General features: G+C 36.2%; 1 protein-coding gene across 4 annotated transcripts in view; it reads left to right on the plus strand.

The window, feature by feature from the left end:
- The first annotated feature begins 370 nt into the window (after window positions 1–370).
- The window catches only part of NCOA3 (nuclear receptor coactivator 3), a 105,716-nt gene continuing 82,012 nt past the window's right edge, over window positions 371–24,074 (plus strand). For 3 of the 4 annotated variants that reach the window (XM_074347388.1, XM_074347392.1, XM_074347391.1), the window contains exon 1: window positions 371–553. The gene's annotated coding sequence lies outside the window, so the exon portion shown is untranslated. Of the gene's footprint in view, window positions 554–18,447; window positions 18,488–24,074 lie in introns of all 4 variants that reach the window. The other variant, XM_074347389.1, reaches the window with a different exon arrangement.

A 24,074-nucleotide genomic window follows, 5' to 3' on the forward strand; every position in this document is an offset into this window, starting at 1 on the left:
TGGCTTCTGACCTTGTGTCTCAGTTTGCTCATTTGAATGATGAAGCTAATAGTGGTCCTTACTGGTCCCTAAGGGATGCTCGTTTTGAGGATCCATATTCGGCACACAATAAACGCTCCATAAATGTTAGATATTACTAGACGAAAACAAATATGAGAAAATTAAGGGAAAGGCTAGGGTTGCATTCCAGTTCCCCAGCCCTGGCCGCAGCTCCCAGGTGGTAAGTGAGCCAAAGCGTCCTTAAAGTCCACACCGCCACGCCCTCGCCCCGCGGAAGCCTGACTGGGCGGGGCCACCCCGCGCCCAGGCCGCGCAAGGCCCCCTGGGACCGGTAGTGCTGGGCGTGGCCACGGGACTACATATCCCGGCGGCCCCCGCGCCGCGTCTCTAGCCGCTGCCGCTTCACCCCTCCACAGCGACAGCGGCGGCCACGGCGGCTGAGTCGGTGGCGGCGGCGGCGGCGACGGCGACGGCGACGGCTGCGGGCTGAGTGCTGAGCGCTGAGCGGCTAGTTTCCGATTTAAAGCTGCTGCGAGGAAAATGGCGGCGGGCGGTGAGTGGAGATAAAGGAAGAGCGGCGGCGGGCGAGGGGGTGGAGTGCGAGGCGGAGGGAAAGGGCGAATTCCCCGGGCTGCCGCGAGCCGGCGGCTTCGGCTCTGGGAGGCGCTGAGGGGCGCGCCGAGCAGGGGACGCGCGGAGATAGTTTCGGGGTGTCGGGGCCGCGCGGCTTTCCTGCAGCCTTGGGGCGGCCCGTGGCAGGAGGAGGGGAGTCGAGGCTGGGTGGCAGCGTGTGTGGGGGTGCGAAGGGGTCGCCACGGGGAGGGGTCACCCCAAGGAGTTTGGGGGGACCGCGGGGCTCCACTTTCCTCTCCTGTCCCTAAAGTTTTATCCTTCCCCTGCCTCAGGGCTGCTTTTGAAAGCTCCCCTCAACCCCCTCTTCCCGCTGCCTCGGCTTCTCGCAGTTACTCGGAAGAATTAAAGGGCGGGGGAAGCCGCGCAGACCTCCACCGACCGCCCACCCCAGCCTCCACGTCCAACTCAGAATCGGGTTGGATTTTGTTGCTGTGTTGCCTCCTGCACTTGGGGCATTTTTAATATTTTAACGCTAATTATCTGCGGAATTTCCATTTTGGGCACGGGCAGGTTCTCAGCAGTTTTTCTCAGTAAAAAGGCATTTTGCTACCTCTTGTGTGAAAGCTGGGAGATGGCAAATGGAAGTTGGTGGATTAAATTTGAGGTTTGGCTGTCTTTATTATTACTTTTTTCCCCACCTCCATTTCTAATCTTAATGCATTGATCAATTTGTGATGATTTAAATTGTTGGTCTTGCACATGCCTTAAAAGAAGAAAAAAAAATCCATGAGTTGTTGGAGGACTTAGTTTGCTTCCTAAGGCAGTTTGAGGACACTTAGGGTGGAAAAGTTAACCAAAAGAGCAGTTGTGAGAGGGAGAGAGCATCGTCTCGAAGTCTCACTAGCAGTTCAGGCTTCCCCAATGGAAAGACGGGAAAGGTATGAAATTTTCTCGAAGTCGAAACTTTTTTCCCCTCTCCCGAATGTGAAAACTTCCTTTTTGCAGTTTTAGCAGCGCTTCAAAGCCAGCCTGTTTTTGTTATTAAACCTCTACCGTAAAGAAACAGGAAGGCCAGTACCAGCTGACTAGCTGCAGTGGTTTTAAATGGAGTTGAATGAGATGAGTGAGAGTGGTAGTAATATTCAGTGAGATTGCTCACCTCCTTGATTCCAAACGCCTGGTCTCGAATCCACCTAATTGGTCCCTGGCTGCAGGAAAGCTTCAGTATTTGTTGCAGCAGGTTGTTTAGAGGATGATGGGGAGGGGAGTGGGGAGGCTTGTGAGTGCTTTATAAACCAGAATGTTAAATGGAAATCTGTTTGTGAAATGTTTGTTCTTGGAAAAAAAGTAAAATTATTGCTTGTTTATTTAGAATAGGTTATACCCAGTATGACTGGTGTAGGCACCACTTGGAAGGTACAAAAACATTGAAAAGTGAGTCTCTCCTACTCTAAACCCTCCAATTTCCATTCCTAGGAGGCAAAGACTGTTACTGGTTTCTAGAGTATTGTTGGTTTTCGGAATAATTGTTTTAAGAATTTCAATTTGAAACACACCCCTGTTGGAAAAGCAGGGAAAGAAAATGAACGGAAGAAAGGGACAATGTGGTGGGAGTACTGTTTTCTTTTTACTGCCTTAAACAATTGTTGATGGTTATTAGAAAACCTCTTCCAAACTTACTGTTTATATTGCCTTATCTACTAACACCCTTAAAGAAATAATCTGTGGGGCTTCAGGGTGAAGAACCCTGCCAGGGTTCATTGTTTGTATGTAAGATGAAGCCTCAGTTTGTAACATGTAAAATGATATTGAACACTATGCTTCTGTCACTGGAGGTTACTTCAGGTTCTGCATTTAAATAAGCTGTAATCTAGATTGCCTGTGATCCTAAATTATAGGGGTGTTTTATGTATCGATGTAAATGACTTATTTGTCTAATCAGCATTAAAAAAAAAAAGATAAGCCAGCTTCTGGTATACAGAAGTACGTTTTAGACATGAGGATTATGGACTAAGTTGGAGACTGTAATGTTTCTAGAGCAGTTATAGGAAATAGTTCTACCATAAAATACTCTTTAACTACAGAGGCTTTGAAAATGCATAACAGCCCCAGAATAATTAACAGGATTTCTGTTTTTTAAAGTTTTAGAATGGTGGTTTTAAATTTACCAACACTAACAGTTCATTTAAAAATTCAGTGATATTCGAGATAGAGGATTAGGGAATATTAAATATATTTTGAAAGTGAGTATACTGTGTGTTTTTCCCTCTATAGAAATTATTTCTATACCTCGCCCCCCCCCCAACAAATAAATTAGAATTTGTTCAGTAATGAGTGAGTGTTCTGTTGGACCCTGGACCCTTTTTCTAGGAGACATGTAAATAAAAATAGTTCTTGAAATGATTACTTACTAATGCCTTCTCAATTGATAATTTGAAATAAACTTTCTATGCCAGGGATATAGTCAAGATAAAATTTTTTCTTTTAAATTCAGTCTTTTGTGCTTTTAGCAGTATGATTCTAGAATAATTCCTTTTAACTTGAAGACTAGTAAGTTTTTGAGAAGACTTTCAAAAGAATGACTTAAAAATATTTTAGTTTGGACAATAGGGTGAGATAAGAAACCCCAGTTGCTATTGTCCTATCCCTAATTGGTGTTAAATAAATGGCTTTAGGGTTCTTTTTGCGTTTTTTTTTAGATTATATAATTTCAAGTTTTGGCCAGAGGATGTAGACTGCTTTTGAAAACTTAATTTGTCACAAGTTTAGAATGAAATGAATATAGCCTCCAGTGACTGTCTACACAGCCAAACAACCACAATTTAACACAGTTGTTACTCTTCAAATGCTACCTAAGACTAGAAAAACAAGAGTTGTTGATGATGATTGAAGAGGTACTGTAGTTTCTCGCAGGTTAAACCAGGGAATACCTGTCCCAGTTGGTTTGAATTTACTATATACTCTGTGGCATAGAATATTCCTTTTTTGTGTTACTGAGTGGTTAAAGCTCTGGAAGCAAAAAATTAGTATTGGAAATACATGTTAACTTTCCTTTTTCAACACATTAAAGAAATAGGTGAGTGTATGTTTAGATTCTCAGGGATAGCATTGAGATTGAGTGCTGCAGTAAAATGTAGGCATTTTCTCCCATTTTATGAGTGCTTTTTGGGGTGGGGGAGGGGATTACAAAATGAACATTTTACAGTTAAGTTGGAGGAGGGACTCTATTGTAATGAGGTTTATTTCTTCACTTTGTTAATACTTGCTCGGAAATTCACTTGGCTGTTTGGTTTTCTGACAGGGTTTCTGGGAGATTATTTTTGGGTTAAGGCTGCAATTTATCCGGAGTCTAATGTTATTTTCAGTCCCCTAACAAATGATGGGATTGACTCGAATTTAATCACCTTTTCCTTTCCTACCTTCTGGTGGAAAGTTGTTAAATGAACAGGAAAATGGCCAGAAGATACACAGCAGGAGTTGAAAGGAAGACCTGCAGTGTCTAGAAGGCTGATTTATCCACAAACTGGATAATCTTCTTAGACTCCATACTGCCAGTTCCCAGCTTTGTCAGCATTAACTCAGTTTGGTAGGTTTTGTGGCCTAGGTCAGTTTACTGCAGGGGCGTGGGGGGACGGGGGTTTGTAATAAAGGTTTATTTAACTAACTGTGTAGTAAACTTTGTGGCCCAGAGGCAAAGGAAGGAAGTCTGACCTAATTGGCAGAGACAATTTACCTATTTCAAAGAATATTCTAAGAGCAAATGGACTTGTCTTTTCTATTTGTCCTTTTCCCTATTTTTCATTAGGAACATTTGTGTCCTATTTTGTTTTCTGTTAATATTTTTTGTTGATATGCTAGGAAAGAGTGTGACTTTGCTGTTCACCTATGAAGGTATTCTTCTGAAATGTTTAATTTCTTTGGTTAGAGACTATGAGTGAGGGTTATGAAACTTCACCTTTTGGAAGATTACTAAAATTTAACTGTTCATCATCCTCATAATGATGAGGAGACAATATTGGCCTGGGTATAACATAGCAGTGGATAATCTACTGCTCCCTGGGGCTTTGCTTTCGGTAGCAATGGCAGCTGAGTAGGAGTGGTAGGTGGATAGATGGGAAAGGACTGCACAAGTCAGCATAATCCTCAATTAGGATAAGCCTCATGGTTAATTGAATGTTGAGTGTACAGGTTAAATCCCATTATAACAAACTCCAGGGGACTAGCTAAATTATTTTGTTGTACTGGGATTGAGCTTTATTGAATATTGTTTGAAATAAATTGATCTTTTTGTTTTTGTTAGAGATGTTCGAAAAATTTTTATTGGTGAAAACTATTGTAACAATTGGACAAATTGTTACTCACGAACCTTCATTTTTAATGCTTTTGCCTTTAAAGGAAAGAACCCGTGGTGAGCTGGGCAGGTAACTTACACTCCCTCACCCCAAACCCCCAGTGTCTCTGTCTAGAGTAGCTCCATTAGTTTATCTCAACAACCAAGTAAATTTATTAGTAAGCACTGCTGCCACCATCAAAGTGTGGTCAGAGGAAATGGGAAATTCCCCGGGTTTCCAGGTGACTGCTGCTGGTAATTTCTTTCTGCCCCTGACAGATTTTTAAATAAATGAATATACTTCATTTTAGTGAACCATTTTGTCAACAATAATAAAAGTAGCCCTTTTCTATTCAGCCAAATGTAGTTTGAGACCTTTAGATCTCTAAATGGTATTGTTAAAGTGATGATAATATTGTAATAAGATACCTTCCATATAAAAAAGGAATTTTTCAGAAATAGGGTTAATATACATAGGAGAAAAATACTATTTTTATGCTTGGCCAGAAATATACTTTTTCTTTCTGTCCTGTACTTTTTAATTGATGTTTGTCACACTTCAGGCATTTATATCCTACCTTCATATCTAAGACTAGCATTTTTAGTTTGCTTAGAGAGTTTTGATTGGGTGCAACAAGACATTTTTGAAGTCATTCTTTTAAATAGATATTCCACGAAGGAGGGAAGATCTGAAAGAGGGAATTTCAAAGCAACCCAAGCAGTGTTTTGAAAGTTCTCAAGTCTTAAGAATAATGACTGACCAGTAGGCAGGAAGCCTGCAGTTGTATTGTGGCATTGTTCCTCCATCTTATGCATTTGAGAACTTGAGTACAAAAGAGGAGAAAGCCTGGGGAAGGGGAAGAAAGGGTTTTAACACACAAAAAGGGGCGGGGGTTGGGGGGTGATTTTAAGAGTAAATATTCTTTGCTCTTTTATTTAAGTGAAATCTAAAACCAAATTATTTTTACTTTGAGAGGAAATGTTTCTCAATCTAACTGTTCTAAACTGACATTTTTATAAATGAGAGTTAATTGTTATTGGTGGAAAGGGCAGTGTGATCACATGCTCAGTTTTAAAACCGAACTTTAATGATCAAAAACCTACATACTTTCCCCCTTTGTTACCTGAGCAATATCATTTGTTTGCTTGTTATTTTGAAAAGAATAGTACCGGTGAAGATTGAGAATAATTTGCAAGTTTGTACTCTGAGATTGCAAATCAATCTCTCTAGGTCTGTTTTTAAATTTATAAAAGGGGTGGAGTATATGATCTTCCAAGTTTCCTTGTATTAGAAAATTCTATAAATTTAAAGCATCACATAGATATATAGAATTGGCCTTTTTATTTAAAAATTTTTGGTCAAATATTAAACGGATTGAGCTCTTCTTACCAGATAATGATGTGAAGATGCAGGTTTCTGTGCTGACTCATGAGATTGGGGACTGGATGACTTTGAAATCCTGACTTCACCCTAGTATTGTATGCTACCAGTGGCAAAATGTGTGTGTGTGGGCTGAGGCTGAGGTGGGGAGGGTGGGAGAGAGAATTTTCAACCTATTTCTTCTGGTGTAAGAAAATGTAGTCATATTTTCCTTACTCTCAGTAAAGCTGTCATCAGTGAAATGGATTATTGAATTTAAGTCACTCTGTAGAGTAGCTATATCAGCTTGATTTTGTTTTTAGATGGGAATTTGGCAACTTTATTTGAAAATGTTTTAAAGATCACCCAATTTTCTCCTAACCAAATTAGTCTACACACTCTCTGCTCCATCCAAGCTCATCTCCATCCTCTTCTACCTGCCTGGTGGTGGTTGTGTTTTATGATGGTACTTTCATCCCATCCAAGAGAGTTGGCTCCATTGCTGTCAGGCTGCATCAAGAAAAATCTAACTTCATCAGTGGGAAAAATAACTCCACATATGTTGCATCCATTGGAGGGTCAGTATCTTTTTGTATAATAACAGGACTGTTACTGTATTAAGTTTTAAAAATAATTTCGTCAGGAATCAGTAACATGAATTCAGGAAGCTACTTTCAGAGTGCATTACTACATCTAAAATGTGGAAACCTTAGGTTATGGATACCAAGTTAGGCAAACCTGAAATCATGAACCTGCACAGTAACCTTCAGTCTCCCCCTCTTTTAACCCATAGTACAAAATAGCTCCCACCTGTGACTTCTTAAACTGAATTCATACCACCATTCTCTTAGCTATGAGGCCTTGAGCTTCAGTCATCTTTAATTGGCTACTGTTTGGCTACTGCCCACTCCCCCATAAATACACATACTTAATCAGTGTTTATTAAGCTTGTACTGTTTGAGACACTTTGAGAGTTAAAAAGGTTTTGACCTCCCAAGTGCATACAATCAATCAGGTACTCATATCACTTCAGTACAAGGTAATTTGTTTTGCCTACAAAGATCTTGCAGAAATTCAGAGGAAGGGGGCTACCTCTGACCGGGCGATCAGAATGTAAGACTTTGAAGCCTGACTATGATTTTAATACGGAGAGAGCACAGTTCATGTTGGTGGGAAATCATTAGCAAGAGTGCAGAGATAAGACAGTTCAAGACTTTATTTAAATATTCAGTCATCGTAAAGTGAGTTATGGCATTGAATAAACTGGTTTTGTTTTTGCAGAATGCTCTTAATACATTTTTTAAAAAAATATTTTCATTCCAATTTCTAAAACTAGACCAGGCCCTTTATTTCTAGTTGCTATTATAGCTTTCAACTAGTCTCTACTCTTTGCCTTCTTTTGCTGGTTTAAACTTATTAAACATTTTGATAACATTTTTTTGCTTTGAAATCTGTGGGGTACAATCCAAATTCCTTAACCTAATATTCAGTTCTTATTGCAGTCTTTTTTTTAATCTTTCCCACTTTTGTTGTCCTTTGCTTTAGTCCTGCTAATTTTTTTCTGCCTCTTCTCCCTTGCTACCTAGTCTAAGGTCCAACTCAGATCCTGTCTCATTTAAGTACATTTCCCAGACCACCACAACTGAAAATATAATTATTATTTCCTGATATGAATCTTAATTATCTCCTTCCATGCATTGGAGTCAGTATTTATTGATTGGTAGGATGGATTCAGTTAAACTGTCTATTGTGAGGTAGGAACCATTCCTTTTAAAAGCTTTTAAAATCATCTTTTCAAGTATACTTGCTTTCGGTTCACCCAAATACTTGGGTTTGAAAGTGAAAGTTTCTAGAGTTCGACTCTCAAGACACTTTTTATAAGTGGAAATTGAAATAAAATTAGAGTCCTAAGGATTTACTTGGGACCTATATCTCCCTCATAGAGCTATCCTGATAAATCGTGTCTGGGCCTTAGTATCCTACGTTCTTATTTTCCAATTTCCCTAGGACTAGGCAGTCCTGTGAGTTGCTCAAACGTTTTTATTTAGTCCCACTGGTCTTCAAAGAATTGTGCTAAGCATTGTAGTCATTTAAAATCCCTTTGTGATCTAGGAGTTTATAATGAAAGATGAGTAATTGAAAAAACATAGTTGCAGCAACATAAATAAGTGGTTCAGAGGAAGAAAAGGTCATTTTCAGCTGGGATTGTTAGGGAAACTTCATGGAGGAGATGGAGTAGATCTAAAGGGGACTAATTGCTGCTTCTAATCTTGCCCACATCTAGTATTTTGTAGTGCTTACTTACAATAAAAAACTGTAATGTTTTAAAAAATCCATTTAAAAAAGGTATACGTGGAAAAGTAAAAGTAAGTCTCCTGGTACCCTTAGGTCTTTGGTCATTGTAGTTAACCTGTGCCCCTCAAGGCCACTAACTGTTAGAAGATAGTCTGTACATCTGATTATGGATGTTTCTTTAGTTTTTTCCTATTCTTTCCTCACTCTTTATTTTTAATTAGCAAATGGGAGCATAGTGGGTTCCCACTATTTTCATTTAACAAAAGAACTTGGAGAGCCTTCTATGCCTCGTATTTTAAAAGGCTGTATAATATTCCAATGTACAAATGGATTTGAGGTAACTTATCTAACGAGTTCCTCATTGCTATTTCCAATCTTGTATTATTTTGAATGATGTGAACTATATTTAGATCTGTGTGCTGTATGATTGTATTTTACTACAAAAATCTAGAAAGTAAAATTTCTGACTCGAACAAAATGTACGTTTAAAACTTTCATAGCTCTTTCTCAGTTACCTCCAAAGAGGTTATAATATAACCTTATAAACTTATGCTCTCACCTGTTGTCCATGAGAGTGCTGTTTCTCCTTTTTAATTTGTCTTTTAAAAGCTTATCTCTTCATGTTGTTTGCCTGAAGGCATGAAGTCTTGTGTTGTTCATTGTTTAAGAGTTTGAAACTAAACTCCTTTCCATGGAGTTCCCATAGCTTTTCACAATGTGACTCTTACCTACATTTCCAGCATCATCTCCTTTTTCTGTCTATGCATCTTACACTTTAGTTTCTGTTGTCTCCTTTGTTCTGCCTTCCCTCTCTTGCCCAAATAAAATTCTCTTCCCTGTGTTCTGATTCATTTCTTAGATATAAAAGATGAAACCCACCATTTATTGAGTGCCTGTGTGCCTGGACATTGTGTCCTTACTTTACATGATCTCATTTAGTAGTCTGAGTTTTGAAGTAGAGTTCCCTTTTTTATTCTTCAAATGAAGTCATACACAAAACCCTATTCAAAGTAGAAAAGGCGAGTTTTTAAGAATTTATTTTCTAAGTTGAAATTTAAACTGTTTATCAGTTACAAAGGCAGTGAAAACGAGACTTGCTGAGTATAAAATATGAAACTGGGTTATGAAGAACTATTATGGACCTAAATCCATCTCTGCCTCGAGTTTATTTCTGTATTAAAAAAAAAAATCCCAGCTCATACATAGATATAGTTGCAGATGGTTTCAGTTCAGAAGTATTTTTTGAAATATATAACAGGTGCACATGGGATAAATTCAAAAGGTACCAAAGCATATAGTGGAAAGTAAGGCACCCTTCCTCAAATGTCTCCCAGCCACTTCCTTATCTCCTGCCCAGAGGCAACTTGCCATTGCTGCTCTAGTCTAGGCATGTAAATGCATATACTTAAAAGCTTTTAAGTTTAATGAATTTCTCCCACATTTTGGGGTAAATTTTATGTTGAAGTGTAAGATATGTTCAGAAACCTGCACAAGTGTGCAGTCTGATAAATTTTCATAAAATGAACACATCTGTGTAACTGGTACTCAGAAGCCCTATTCTGGACTTTGTATACTTTTTAAACGATCTTGGAGAGGTTTTGTATCTGTAGCTACTAGGTTCTAATGGTTACACAGTAGTCTACTGTATGGGTATATCATAATTTATTCAGTTTCATATTACTGTGAACAAAGCTGTAAGTGAATATCCTCATACATATTTCTTTGTTCCTGTGTTATAAATATAATAACATTTCTGGATGAAGAATGCTAGAATATGAATTTAAAATTTTTATAGATATTACAACTTACTCCCTGTAGAGGTTGTATCAATTTACAAATCCACCAGCAGTGTATGAAGTGCCTTTCCCCCTCATCTCTGAGAAGTATTTTGTGGTATCACTGTTTTTATTTGAGAAATTTGAAGTCTTTTTCATGTGTTTCTTCTAGTGCTTTTTGGTTTCTTTTTCTTCTTGAACATAAAACATAAACTATAAAAATTAAACTGTAAAAATAAAAAAAGTTACCATGTTAGACTGGTAGCATAGATTAATGAGATTGTAGACTATAGTATGTTGTAGCTGTATATTTTCCTTTTAGTATGTTTAAAGATATTTAAGACGTAGCTGGCGTTTAAAAGCATTGAGTATGCTTTAAAAATTATTTTTAGGAAACTACTCTATTGAGGTATAATTGACTTATATAAAATTGAACCATGTTAAGTGTGCAGTTTGAGTTTTGACCAGTGTAAACGGTTGTTTTACTACCACCACAATCAAGATACAGAACATTTCACCACCCCAGAAAGTTCTTGCCCGGTTGCGTTCAGTCTTCTGGGTTTTGTATTCAGTCATCCACTGTTGTGCTTTCTGTCACTATGGTTGGCTTTTTTTTTGAAATTAAAAAATTTTTTTATTTCATGGGGGAGGTAGTTAGGTTTTTATTTCAATGGAGGTACTGGGGATTGAACCAGGATCTTGTGCATGCGGAGCACATGCTCTACCAGTAAGCTATACCCTCCCCCACTTAGAATTGGCTTTTTCCTTACTCCCCACCTCTCAGCTTTATAGAGGTGTAATTGACAATCAGTTGCATATATTTAAATTGTACAGTTTGAGTTTGACATATGTCTGACTGTGAATCCATCACAATTCCAATAATGGAAGTATCTCTTACCTCCAAAATCCAAAATTGATACCTCCTATGTCTCTTTGTAGTCCATTCCTCCCCCATCTTCAGGCAGTTACTGATCTGATATGTCACAAAAGATTAGCTTATATTTTTGAGAACCTTTTATAAATGGGATTATACATACAGTATGTACTTTTTTGTGAGGAGCGGCTGACTTCTTTCACTTAGTTGTTTTGAGATTTATTTCCTATTTTTGCATATATTAATAGTTTCACTTTTTATTGTTTAGTACTATTGTGCCGAATAGGTCTATCAGTTTATCTATTCACCTGTTGATGAGTATGTGGGTTGTGTCCAGTTTTTGGTTATCAAAACAATAGAGCTTCTCTGACATTTGTGTTAAGCAGCTCTGTGTGAGCAAATACTTTTCTTTTGAGTAAATATCCAGAAATGGAATGGCTGGGATATATGCTAAGTGTATGTGTAACATTGAAAAATTTTAAGAAAAGACCACCTGTTTCTCAACATAGGTGTACCATTATATATTTCTCCCAGCAGTGTATCGTAGTTTTGGTTATTTCACATGTTCACTAACATTTCGTATGATCAGTCATTTTAATGTTAGTTAGCCATTCTGGTGGGTATATAGTGGTATCTCATTGTGGCTTTAATTTGAGTTTTCCTAATGACTGATGATGTTGAATTTAATCTTCATGTGCTTATTTACCATTGTTATATCTTTCTGATGAGGTTCCTGTTCATATCTTTTACCCATTTTTTTAAATAGCTTTTTTGAGGGAGTAGTTAGCTTTATTTATTTATTTTTAATAGAGGTCCTGGGGATTGAACCCAGAACCTCACGCATGCCAAGTGTGTACTCTACTACTGAGCACCCTCTACCCCTCTTGCTTTACCTGTTTTTTAGTTAGGTTTATAAGATGTAAGACCTCTTTGTGTATTCTAGATACAAAGCCTTTTTTGGATTTAATGTTTTAAAAGTATTTACTTTGAGTCCGTGGCCTGCATTTTAATTTTCATAAGTGTTTTTGGAAGAGCAAAAGTTTTTAATGTTACTGGAATTGAATTTATTGAGTTTTATGTTGCATTTAAGAAATCTTTGCCAAAGATTTTTCTTTTTTTCTGGAAGTTTTATTGTTTTGGCTCTTAAATTTAGTTCTATGACCTCTTTAAGTTAATTGTTATATATGGTATGAGGTAAAGGTTGAGATTCATATTGGTCTATGGCTATTGAATTTTTCCAGCACCATTTGTTGAAAAGATATACATTCTTCGTTGAGTTGATGTGACACCTTTGTTGAAAATCAAATAACCAAATAAGTGTAGGTCAAGTTTTGGAGTCTCTTCTGTTCCATTGATGTATATATCAGTCTGTTTCTACCCAGCCTTGAAATCAGATAGGGAAAATCCTCTTACATTTTTTTTTCCCCAAATTATTTTGGTTATTCTAGTCCTTTGCATTTCCATGTAATTGTTAGAATCATCTCGTCGATTTCTGCAAAACGTTTGTTGTGATATTATTTTTCATTTTTTATTGAAATATAGTTGATTTACAGTCTTGTGATTTCAATTCTGATTACATTATATCAGTTGAACAATTTGGGAAAAATTGATTTCTTAAAAATACTGTCTTATGTTCCATGAACACATCATATATCTATCTATTTGGGTTTTCTTTAATTTGTCTTAATAGTGTTGTGTAGTTTTCAGTGCACAGATCTTATAAAAGTTTTTGTCAAATTCATCACTAAACTTTACATTCTTATATGTGATTGTAAATAGTACTTAAAATTTCAGTTTTCAATAATTTGTTGTTAGTATGTATAAATACAGTTGGTTTTTTGTATATTCCCCTGTACCTTGTCACCTTCCCAAGCTCACTTGATTTAGTAGCTTTTAGGTAGTTTGTTTAGGATTGTGTACATAGGTGATAATGTTTGTGAATAAAGATAGTTTTATTTCTTCCTTTCCAATCAGTATGCCTTTTCTCTTTTTTGCTTTATTATGGTTAATGTTTCTAATATAGCATAGGGCTTTTGATTGTGGTTGCACTGAATCATTTAATCAATTTGATTGGTTTGGAGAGGTGTTTATCTTTGCCTTGTTCTCAATCTTAGGTAAGTATTCCATCTTTCACCGTTAAGTAAGATGTTGGTTGTAGTTTTGCTGATTTGCTTTATTTATTTAATTATTATTTTTTTGGGGGGGGGGATCGAGTTTACTTACTTTTAGAGAAGATACTGGGAATTGAACCCAGCACCATGTAAAACATGCACTCTACCACTTGAGCTATACTCTCCCCCCTGATTAGCTTTGTATCAGTATAGCTCCCCTCCTATCCCCCATCCTTTTGCTATTGAGTTTTAAGACATTTATTTGTTTGATGTCTTTAATGTATATTCTGGATAAACATCATTTTATCAGATGGATTTTGTAGATACTTTCTCCCAGTCCTTGGCACAGATGTTTATTGGTAATCAGTGATGTCTTTGTATTAATGTTCGAGTTTTTGGTCGTAGGTATATTTTGGGGATAACATGTTTTAAAGCTTGAGCAACAGTTATACAAACATGTATTATAGATTTCATTCTTTAATTCATATAAATGCAAAGAAACTGAAATTATTAACCTGGACCATATCAGTTCTTAAACATAGTAAATTATTTTCTACTGTATTTAACTACTAGGTCATTTTTCATTTTTAAATAGTCTGGAACTTGATCTTTTTTATCTCTTTAATAATGGAACAATAAGTCCTTGTTTCTTTTCTCATTTATTATTACAAATTAAGATGAAAACATCAAATATTTCGGTCTGGTATAATCCTAATGAATCGTCCTAATGAAGACCTATGTAAAAACTCTGCATTTTATCTGTGAGGTTTGTCACTGTTCTCTCTTTCACCTTTACTGAAAAACCCAGTCTTCATGGCTTACCTCTCTTAGCATGGAATGTATGCCTTTTTCACCAGGCTGTATTATATGGTCTTGTCTTTTCATGGTTTTTATGTTTAACTGTTCTGTTGGTTGTATTAGCTTTTGAATGCCTCCACTATAAGCTAATGAGAAAATACCAGCTTCACAGTGTGCTATTTGTCACATTTAATATTTATATTAAATTATTGTAACCTTAAATCACCTAAGTACCTTCCTGGACACTTTTTTTTTTTACATGAATAGAGTGACACTCACTTCAGTTTACTTACCAGTCCCTTCACCCTAATTTCAAGAGATATATTTTAATTCTTTTCTGTCTGATTTATTCTTTCTGGAATTTTGGAACATTTTGCAATTTACATTTAAGAAGGCTAGTTTAAAAAAACCAGTGGAAATTTCCAGCTTTAAAAAAAATCCAACTACTGGTCTAATAACTGCTTTGTAGGAAGAAAGAAATATGAAAAAGAACCGCAGACGTTCTGGATGTCAGCCTGTGAAATTTTCCACTATTTCCCATAATAACATGCAGGCATGCTTATACTGCTGGATTCAGTGCGACTGCAGTTGCGCTCTGAGTGGAATTTGAAGCTACTCTATCAATGATAGAATGGCATCTGGCCAGCTTTTAGAGAGCAGTGCATAAGATCGCACATCTCAAGCACTGTATATTTGTTTCATCTCTGCTTGAATAGTGTGGCCATAACACTGAACTGGCCAAGTTATTTAAAAATCTTGATTCCCAAATTTCTGTTAGTTGTAAGTGATTTGATTTTTAAATTTTCAGTAGATTTATTACACCTGAGAATATAGATATATAAAATCATTCCTTTAGTCACAATGCTGTGTAAATTTTTATTTTATTACATTTTGTACTATACTGAAGAACGCTCAGAAAATTAAAACAGTTTTAAAAAGGTATGCAGGAGCTCAGCATAAATTTGGTGTGATTCAGGAAACATTTTAGACCTATTAATTTTTTTAGGTGTATTTCAGACCTATTAATCTTTCAAAGAGCTAATAGACTTTATATTAAAATTGATAATTGTGTTTTTATTTGGCTGTTTCAAATTTAAAGGCAAACAGTATTGTACCGTTTTCCTATTGAGAGAAGTCCAGGTTGCCCAGTTCTGAATACTGGCAGAGCAGAATGATGAAGAGTAGATTACAAATATTGTAGGGTAATTACCTACTTCTGCCTTGTTTCATCTCTTTCATGGCAAATGCCTAACAGTGGTATTAAGGAATTAAGTTGAAAAATTCAAATTTTGTGAATTAACCTTTTAAACTCATGCATTTCTGCAGTGGGGAATTTGAGCATTCAAGTGATAACAACAGATGAGCATATGTATCTTTGTGTGTTTTAACACTTGTAAGTCATTTAACATTTTGGAAGTAAAGGCATATAATGTGTATCTTTTTCAGGACTGTGAGGTCTTAGATTTGAACAACAGAGTGGTGACATAGCAGTGGCCTCCGCCCCTTTCCTGTGTCCTCTCCTCCCCGCCCCCATACGGTCTCATCTCTGACCTCTCCTGCATCTGTAACTCTTCTCCCGGCCTCTTCATACACTTCCTCTTCTCAGCCCTCATTCTTTCTCCAACTGTGTTATCTCTTGCCTCTCAGCCTAAGTTTTCTTCTGGCCCATAGCCTTTTCTTTCCTTGTCAACTTTCTATCCTTCAAGTCTCTCACTTTTTCTAGTTGCTCACTGTTAACCGAGTCTCTTCTTTGGAAGGATTCTTTGCTTCGTTTCTCTGCTCTTGTCAGGTTGGTTTTCTTTTAGTCTTTGACCCCTCAAACATGCATATTCTCACACTCTCCCAAATGTTTTCTCATTTCTGCCTCCATGTTTTAATTTATCCTGCAGAGATTTGAGTGCTGGCCATGTGTCAAGCTTTTCTCTAGATGTTAGGAATACACCAGTAACCAGAATGGCTATGAAGAAAAAAAGCTGCATAAGGGGACTGGCAACTAGTGTGTGTGTGTGTGTTGTGGGGTTTACATTTTTGATGGATAGTTGTAACCTCTGAGAAAGTAACAGAGCCAAGAGTCCAGGAAGTGAGCCTTGTGAATATTTTGAGGGAGTAGGAAGCGTTGTGTGTGGAGGGAACAGCCAGTGCAAAGGCCCTTTGGTAGGAACATTTTAAGTGTATTTGAAGAATAGCAAGGTGGCCAGTATGCTGGAGCACAGTGAAGAAAGGAGTAAGTAGTAAGAGAAGGAATCTGAGAGGTGACAGTGGGATCTTGTAGGTGATTGTAATGTCTTCACCCTTTATTTTGAGCAAAGTTGGGGAACCACTGCATGTTTTTTAATTTTGGTATTCCAAAAAGATCTTGTGATCATTGTTTTTTTCCACCCTCCAATTAAAGCATTTTATTTTTTAAAATTACAAGAGTAATTCATATTTATGTGGAAAATACAGAAAAATACAAAGGAGAAAATAAAGAAGTCAAAGGGCAAATAAAGATAAACCTCATCACCCATTATTAAAGATTTTTGGTGTCCATCTTCCCATTTGCTTTTCTTTGTGCTTGTACACACAACACACAGACACACACAGACCTGCCTCCTGAACTGTAGGGTTTTAGCAGAGAGCAAATAAACTGAATTAGGCTTTACAGAGATCCCTCCAACTGCTTTGTAGCCTAGAAGAAGGCAAGAGGTAGGGAGACCTATTAGAAGGCTATTACAGTAATCCAGGTACGAGATGGTGTGGCAGTGGAGGTGATAAGAAGTGACTGGATTCTGTATATATTTTGAAGGGAGAGCCTACAGAATTTTGCGATGGATTCAGCGTTGGGGGATGGTGGAATGGGGTAGGGCCGGGTGAGAGAGGAGGAGGGAAGAATCATGGGTGACTCAAAAGTTTCTGGCTTAAGCAACTAGAAACCTTTGGTTTCATTTTTCTTTCTCGTCAAACTACCCATCCAAGGTTCAATTCTGGCTCTTTTATTATGTGTTTTTCCTGTTCATTTGAACTCGTGATTATTTCTTTCACCAAACTTTTAGTCTGCTCTGCCCAGCTTGGCACTTGGGACACAGCACAAGACGCTGGATATAACATGTTATTTCACTAGTAGTAGTCTTCCTAACTAGGTAGTAAGCATCCTTTTACTGGATTGCGCTTAATTTATGAATCTGCTCTGGGACTAATGATTTTCTGAGTACATTGTGGGTATTTAGTAAATGTTAATTGTACATTTCTCAGTCTTAGAGCAAGGTATCAGAAAATCTTAAATGTCTACTTTAGCCTTTATTTTGGTATACTGGCGTCTTTTGAGAATGAATTGTTTTGGATGGTTACTTTACTCAGTTACTTTAAGTCTAAAAAACCATTACTTTTTATTTCCTTAGAATGTTGTGTATTTTCTTGAATTCAGTGGTATGAAGACTTTTTGGGGGCAGCGTGGGTAATTAGGATTTTATTTATTTATTTTTAGTGGAAGTACTGAGGATTGAACCCAGGACCTTGTGCATGCTGGCACACACTCTACCACTGAGCTGTACTCTCTCCCAAGACTATTTTTTTTAATATTCGATTTATTTATTATTGTATTATATAATTTTTTTTTATTTTGGCAGTGGGTTGGGGAGGAGATAATTAGGTTTGTTTATTTTTGGAGGAGGTACTGGGAATTGAACCCAGGACCTTGAGCATGCACTCTACCACTTGAGCTTTACCCTCCCCACTCCAAGACTTATTTTTTAAATAATGAATATTTTTTTTTGCTCACTTGATACTTGTAAAGCTTTCTTGGAGATAGACAAATGGGTGAGAAATGTCCCTGCCCAGGAAGGAGCTTATGCTTTGGTGCTGACAACGTAACGTATATACCCATGTATTCCTCCTTTATGAACATAACATTGTACTATGATTGAATGCAAAACAATTTGTTACAGTGCCTTTCGCATTTTGAAGATTTAGGGGTTCTTTATTAAATGATGCTAGACTTCTGTGCTTTGGGTTCTTATTTTTAAAAATACTTTTTCAGACTTATGCCTAGCTGTTGGTACTTGATGATGTCAAGTGTGCTTGCCACTCCCCCTTTTACTTTTGCATGAAATGTTTCGAAGCCTTCATTTATATCAGTATTCTTTTTTCTATCCAAGAGAGTCTGACATTTAAATCTTTAACTACAAGCTTTGGAAAAATTAATGTTGACACATAATGTAGGATGATTTTTAAAAAATATAATTTGCTTGCAAAATGATTTGCTGACACAAATGATGACTTTTTAAAAATACGGTTTGCCTTGTCTCCTGAGTTGTGTTTCACACGTAACCAAAATGATTATTTCTCTCTTTCAGGTGAATCTAATGTATGTATTATTTTCAGAAACCAGAGACGGTATGTCCTCTTTTCTTTTTTTCAAGCTTTCAGCATCTGTTTGGGCTGTTTTACTTTTTCCCAAACTTTTACTTTTTTTTTTTTAATTGAAGTATAGTCAGTTTACAATGTTGTATCAATTTCCAAACCTTTACCTGAAGCAGATAAAGCTTAGATGAACTGCTTGGCTTCCAGTACTTAATTTTGTGTTTTTTGGTAAGATTTTTCTCTAGGTAGTGTTGCCTAGCAAGTACTGTATTTTGGGGTCTTTCTGTTAACTCCTGTGATTTTTGGCTTTTTCTTCTTGTACCATGGCAAGTCTATTAAGAGCATAAACTCTGTGAGGGCTGGGAGTTATTATTATTATTTTTTTTTGTTTACTGCTATATCTTGAGTGCCTAGAATGGTGGCAGGCACATAGTAGGTACTCAGATATTAGTTGAATAAACTCAGATTAGCAGTAGCAACATTTGCTATTTATTGAGTGTATACTATATGCCGAAGTGCTAGGCACTTTGAATGGCTTAGGTGGTATTTACATCTTACTGCTGAATGAGCTGCTTCCTGTCCATGTGTTAGAATATGAATGGGTGTGAGAGAGGAAGAACAGCTGCCAGCTGTTAGAAAATTTAATAAAGTTTAAGGTGCCATCCATTATTACAACCAATGATTTTATCTCCCACTAGGTAAGAAAAATGTAAAACTGCCAGTTAAACTATGGGATACCATCAACAGCATGACCATTTTGATTTCAAAGATGTAAAAAACACGAAGAAAAAAGCACTAAGAGTTTCTATTATGAATCAACTATACCTCAAAAAAAGGTGAAAAAAATCTGAGAATCTCTGTAATAAATACCAGTAGTTTTACATAACCTCTCTCGTTTAATTATCATTAAAGCCTTCTGTAGGCAGGCATCATTATCCTCATTTTAGAGATGAAGAAATTGAAGTTTATAGGTTAAGTTCATAGATTCTCAAGCTAGAGGATACAGATTGAGACCATGTCTTTTTTGTCTTTTTTTCTTTTTAAAACCACCCCACGCTGCTTCAGGAGTCAGAGAAACAAAATAGTATATTGGCTTATCAACTCTGGCTTGAAGATTCTTGATTTGGCCTGGCTTTAAACGTTTTCTTAATGCAACTGATTTTTCTCTTTTTGTTTTAAGTCAACAAATACCTTTGTATTTACTATGTGCCAACTGCTTTGTATTTTTATGTGTATACAAAACAATATAAGGCCTTATCTTTTTCTCTCAAGGAATTTGCAGTCTATTTGGGGAGATGAGAAATAAACATGAAAGTCAGATAACTAGAGAAGATTTAAATAACATTTCAGAGAATAATGAAAGAGGTTTAACAAGGTAGTGCAGGATTAATTGCTAAATAAATTGTACAAATAATTGCTTTTGGAGTTCTGAGGAAGGAGATACCGCTTGAGGCTGGAGTAATCCAGGGAAGGATTTAAATGAATTCTTGGGAGATGGTTTCAGTTAGTGAGATTTACTTACTTTAAGATCATGTTAATATTTGTTACAAGTGGAATTGCAAACTGTTGAACATGAACTTTGGTACATTGTTTTTTCTTTATGTATGAGAGCAGTGGAGCTACCTGCAGTAGAAAAGGTTTCTGTATTTTTGAAACAGGATCTCTTAGCCAAAAGACACATTTGTTTCATAGCAAACAAGGAATAGTTCATTATGTTTCAGGAGGGATATGATTGGCAATGTTTCCGACTACATTCCTGAATCAGACACAGAACTCAGCATTGGATTGTAAAGTGTGTCACTTGTTTTACAGACCAGTTAAAAGCAAAGCAGTAAAGTCTTGGAAAGCAAGAGAATTGCATTTTGGACCTTGTTGGATAATCTTTAGCATTTTATTTAACCTTCTGAGTTAGATCACATCTAAAGTTCTTCCTCTAATTTTTTGAGAATTTTTTTCTTACTTTTTAAAAAGTTGGTCAATACATGTAGATGGCTAATAAAATCCAGTATCTACAGAAGGCTATAAAGTGAGGGTTCTGTCTACTTTTTTATTTTCTAGTTCCTTTCTCAGAGGCAATCACTGCTACCATTTTCTTCTGTGTATATTTACAAACATATCTTTGTGTCTTTATATATTGACTCCTGCATTTATAAGCACAAATTGTAGTATATTAAAAACATTGTTTTGCATCTTATTGCATTTAACATTGTATTTTGAAAATGGTTTCATATCAGTGCATGCAGATCTAATTCTTTTTTCTAGCAGATTGTCATTTTGTTAATATATTATAATTTGTTTCATCAGTTTATCACTAATGGACACAGTTTCCAGTATATTGCCATGTAACAATAGAGTGCTGGAGTGAATTTTCTTGTGTGCATTTTATTGTAGTTTATATTTGCATCTCTAATATAGGGAATGAGAGTGAACATTCTCCCCTACCTCCCAAATGTTTAAAGGGCATTTATATTTTCTTATTCTATAAATTCTTTTTATTGTCCACTTTTCTTTTGGGTTATTGGTGTTTTTCTTCCTGATTATTTTCATGTAATAAAATAAATTTCATATATTTAAAAAAGGCATTTGCCTTCGAAAAATACCTTGTTGCAAATACTTATTGTCTTTTAAAATAGTAATGGAATTGTACTTTTTTTGGGGGGATAAATGTTGCTTAATTTTGCATTAAAATGCCCTCTTTTCCAGTATTTTTGATTAAGTTCTTTGTAGTTCATCTTGTACATTATACAAGATGAAGTTATGATTTTTAATATACATTTTGTATGTAGTATACATGATATGTTTAAAATTTTTTATTGTGGTAAAATACACATAACATAAAATTTACCATTTTGTGTACAATTCAGTGGCATTAAGTACATTCGCAGTGTTGTATGACCATCATCACTATGCCTTTCCGGAACTTTTTCATTATCCCAAGTAGACCTAATGAGTTTTTAGGTAGCAGTTTCAATTTATGACTCAATAACTGCTTCAAATATTTAAAAGGATACTTGTGCACTCTTGTCAACCCAGAAACACAGAACTGTCTCCTTGCTTGAAGGAGAGAATTTGAGAAAGAGACAGAGCTCTCATTGGGTAAAAGTCTCTTGTAGTTTGAAGATTCTTTTCTAATTCTTATCTCCAATTTAGGTTGTCCTTTTCTTGATCCACTTTAAGCAAAACTGCTTCTTATGCTTTACATTTTGGAAAATTTCAAACATAAAAATGTAAGATAGTATATTGATCCCCATATACTCATTACTCAGGTTGACCAGCAGTTTATGGCCAATCTTACCTGTATCTCCATTTACTCCCTTCCCCAACATTAGTATGAAGTAAATATCAGGCATCCTATGATATCCTTAAGTATCTCTAAAAGGTTAACAACTTCCTTTCCAAAAAAAAAAAAGCACGACCACAATTCCATTATTACATCTAGAAAAATTACAGTAATTCCTTTAGTAACACCAAACACATAGCCACTATTCAGTTTTCCAGTTCTCTGTCTTGCTTCTCCTTTAAAAAAAAAAAAAGTTTGAATCAGATCCAAACAAGATTCACACATTGCAGTTGGTTATGTATCTTAAGTGCTTACTCCTCCATCTCTTTTTGCTCCTTTGAATTTTTTTTTCCTGTAGAATTTCTTATTGCCTAGATTTTGCTGAGTATATCCTTTGATGTTGTTTAAATTGCTCTTCTGTATTTTTTTTTATAAATTGGAAGTTGGCTCTTAAGCTTTGATCAGATTACGCTTCAGTTATTTTTGGCAAATGCATTAGTTGTCTATTGCTGTGTAACAAATAGTCCTAAAATTTAGCAGCTTAAAACAGCATTTGTTATTTTCCACAGTTTCTGAAGATTAGCAGTCCAGGAGTGGCTTAGCTGGGTGGGTCTGGTATAAGGTCTCTCACTGCTTGCAGTGAAACTGTCATCCAGGGCTGCAGTCTGCAGGTTTACCAGGGCTAGAAGAGCTGTTTTTTTTTTTGTTTTTTTGTTTTTTTTTTTTAAATGAAGTGCTGCTTTCAAGATGGCTCACTCCCATGACTGTTGTAGGAGGTCTCAGTTTTTTGTGTGAGTGTCCTAAAGGCGCTCTACCAGAGCAAGTGATCAGGGAGAGAGGAAGATAGGGATGAAGAAGCTGCAATGCTTTTTATGACCCTGAAAGAGTCATACTGTCATTTATGCTCTATTCTTTTGATCATTCAGATCAACCCTGATACTGTGTGGGAGGGGAGTACTTAAAGGTATGAATTCTAGGGAGATGGGCATCAATCACTAGGGGCCATCTTGGTGTTTGGCTCCCACAGTGAGGCTACTTCCACATGTGGTGTGGTTTATCTGGACAAATGATGTTTGCTTCTTGGTCTCTTTGTGATACTTGAAGCTATTGATGATCAGTACCAGTACCCTTCATCTGATTTGTCAGGGGCAGCAAATGCTGATATTCTATCATAGCCTTTTCATTTAATAGCTGTAATTTATCTATAAAGATAAACTTCTTGTAATCAACTATTTGGTCACCCTCTGTGGGTACAGTTCATATAGAAAAGGCAGGCTGGTTCTTTTCCTTTACTTACTAGTTTTTAAAATAACAGATTGGTTTCCTAGTGTTCTTCAATGGTGAAAAACATTGTTTCACAAACTTAAAAAAATTTTTTTTTTACTTTGAAATAATCTAGATTAACAGAAATATTGAAAATACTAGAGTGTTCCCTGTGTACTCCTCATCCAGGTTCCCCTAATGTTAACTGCTTAACCATGGTACAGTGATCAAAATTAAGAAGTTAGTATTGTTACAATACTGCTAACTAAATAGCAGATATTACTACGTTTTCCACCATTGTCTTATTTTTTCCCTTGTTCCAGGATCCAATCCTACTTTTATCTTGTTAAAATTTCTCCTTTTTTTAAAATTTTCTTTCTTTCTTTTTTTTTATCTTTTCTTTCCCTCCCCTCCCCTTCCCTTCTTTCTTTTTTGAGTTGGGTATGAAATATGTTGAGAGAATGTATCTTGTCCTTTATGTAATATTCTGTCTTGCCTGTTTTAGGTTAGAAAATATTTGACATTTGTACTTTTGTTCTAGCTGTTGCTTTTTATATTAACTCATTCTTGTTTGGTTTTTGTCTTACTTTGAGTACTATTGAAATTGCTTAGTAACCTCTTTCTCTTCCTCAGCATTTGATTAAAACTAGTATTCTTTTACTTTCAATTAATGTCTGTAAGGCAGTCAGCAAGTTTATTCTAATTTTTCTTCCCTTATTTTCCCCTCATTTTTTGACAGTTATGTTGTATCTACATTGTCAAAGCATACAGCTGTTATATAACATGTCCCTTATAACCATCATTCAGTTTTTTATAGATAAATATATATTTAATTTCCACCACTATTTTTATGTTGATGTGAATGTTCCAGTAATTTGTGTTGTCTGAAATTCATTCTCCAATAAATTACTCAGGAAGAGCTTATGGGAACAACATTTGTTGAGTTCCACTATGTTTAAAAGTTTGTAGCACTAATACTTGAGAGCTAGTTTGGCTGATGATAAAATTCTTTTCTACAGTGTCTGTCATTCCATTGGCTTTTGGCATAGAGCATTGCTGTTCCAGTCTGATGTCAGT

The sequence above is a fragment of the Camelus bactrianus genome, chromosome 19 (genome assembly GCF_048773025.1).
Source record: "Camelus bactrianus isolate YW-2024 breed Bactrian camel chromosome 19, ASM4877302v1, whole genome shotgun sequence".
In the NCBI taxonomy this organism is placed as follows: domain Eukaryota; kingdom Metazoa; phylum Chordata; class Mammalia; order Artiodactyla; family Camelidae; genus Camelus; species Camelus bactrianus.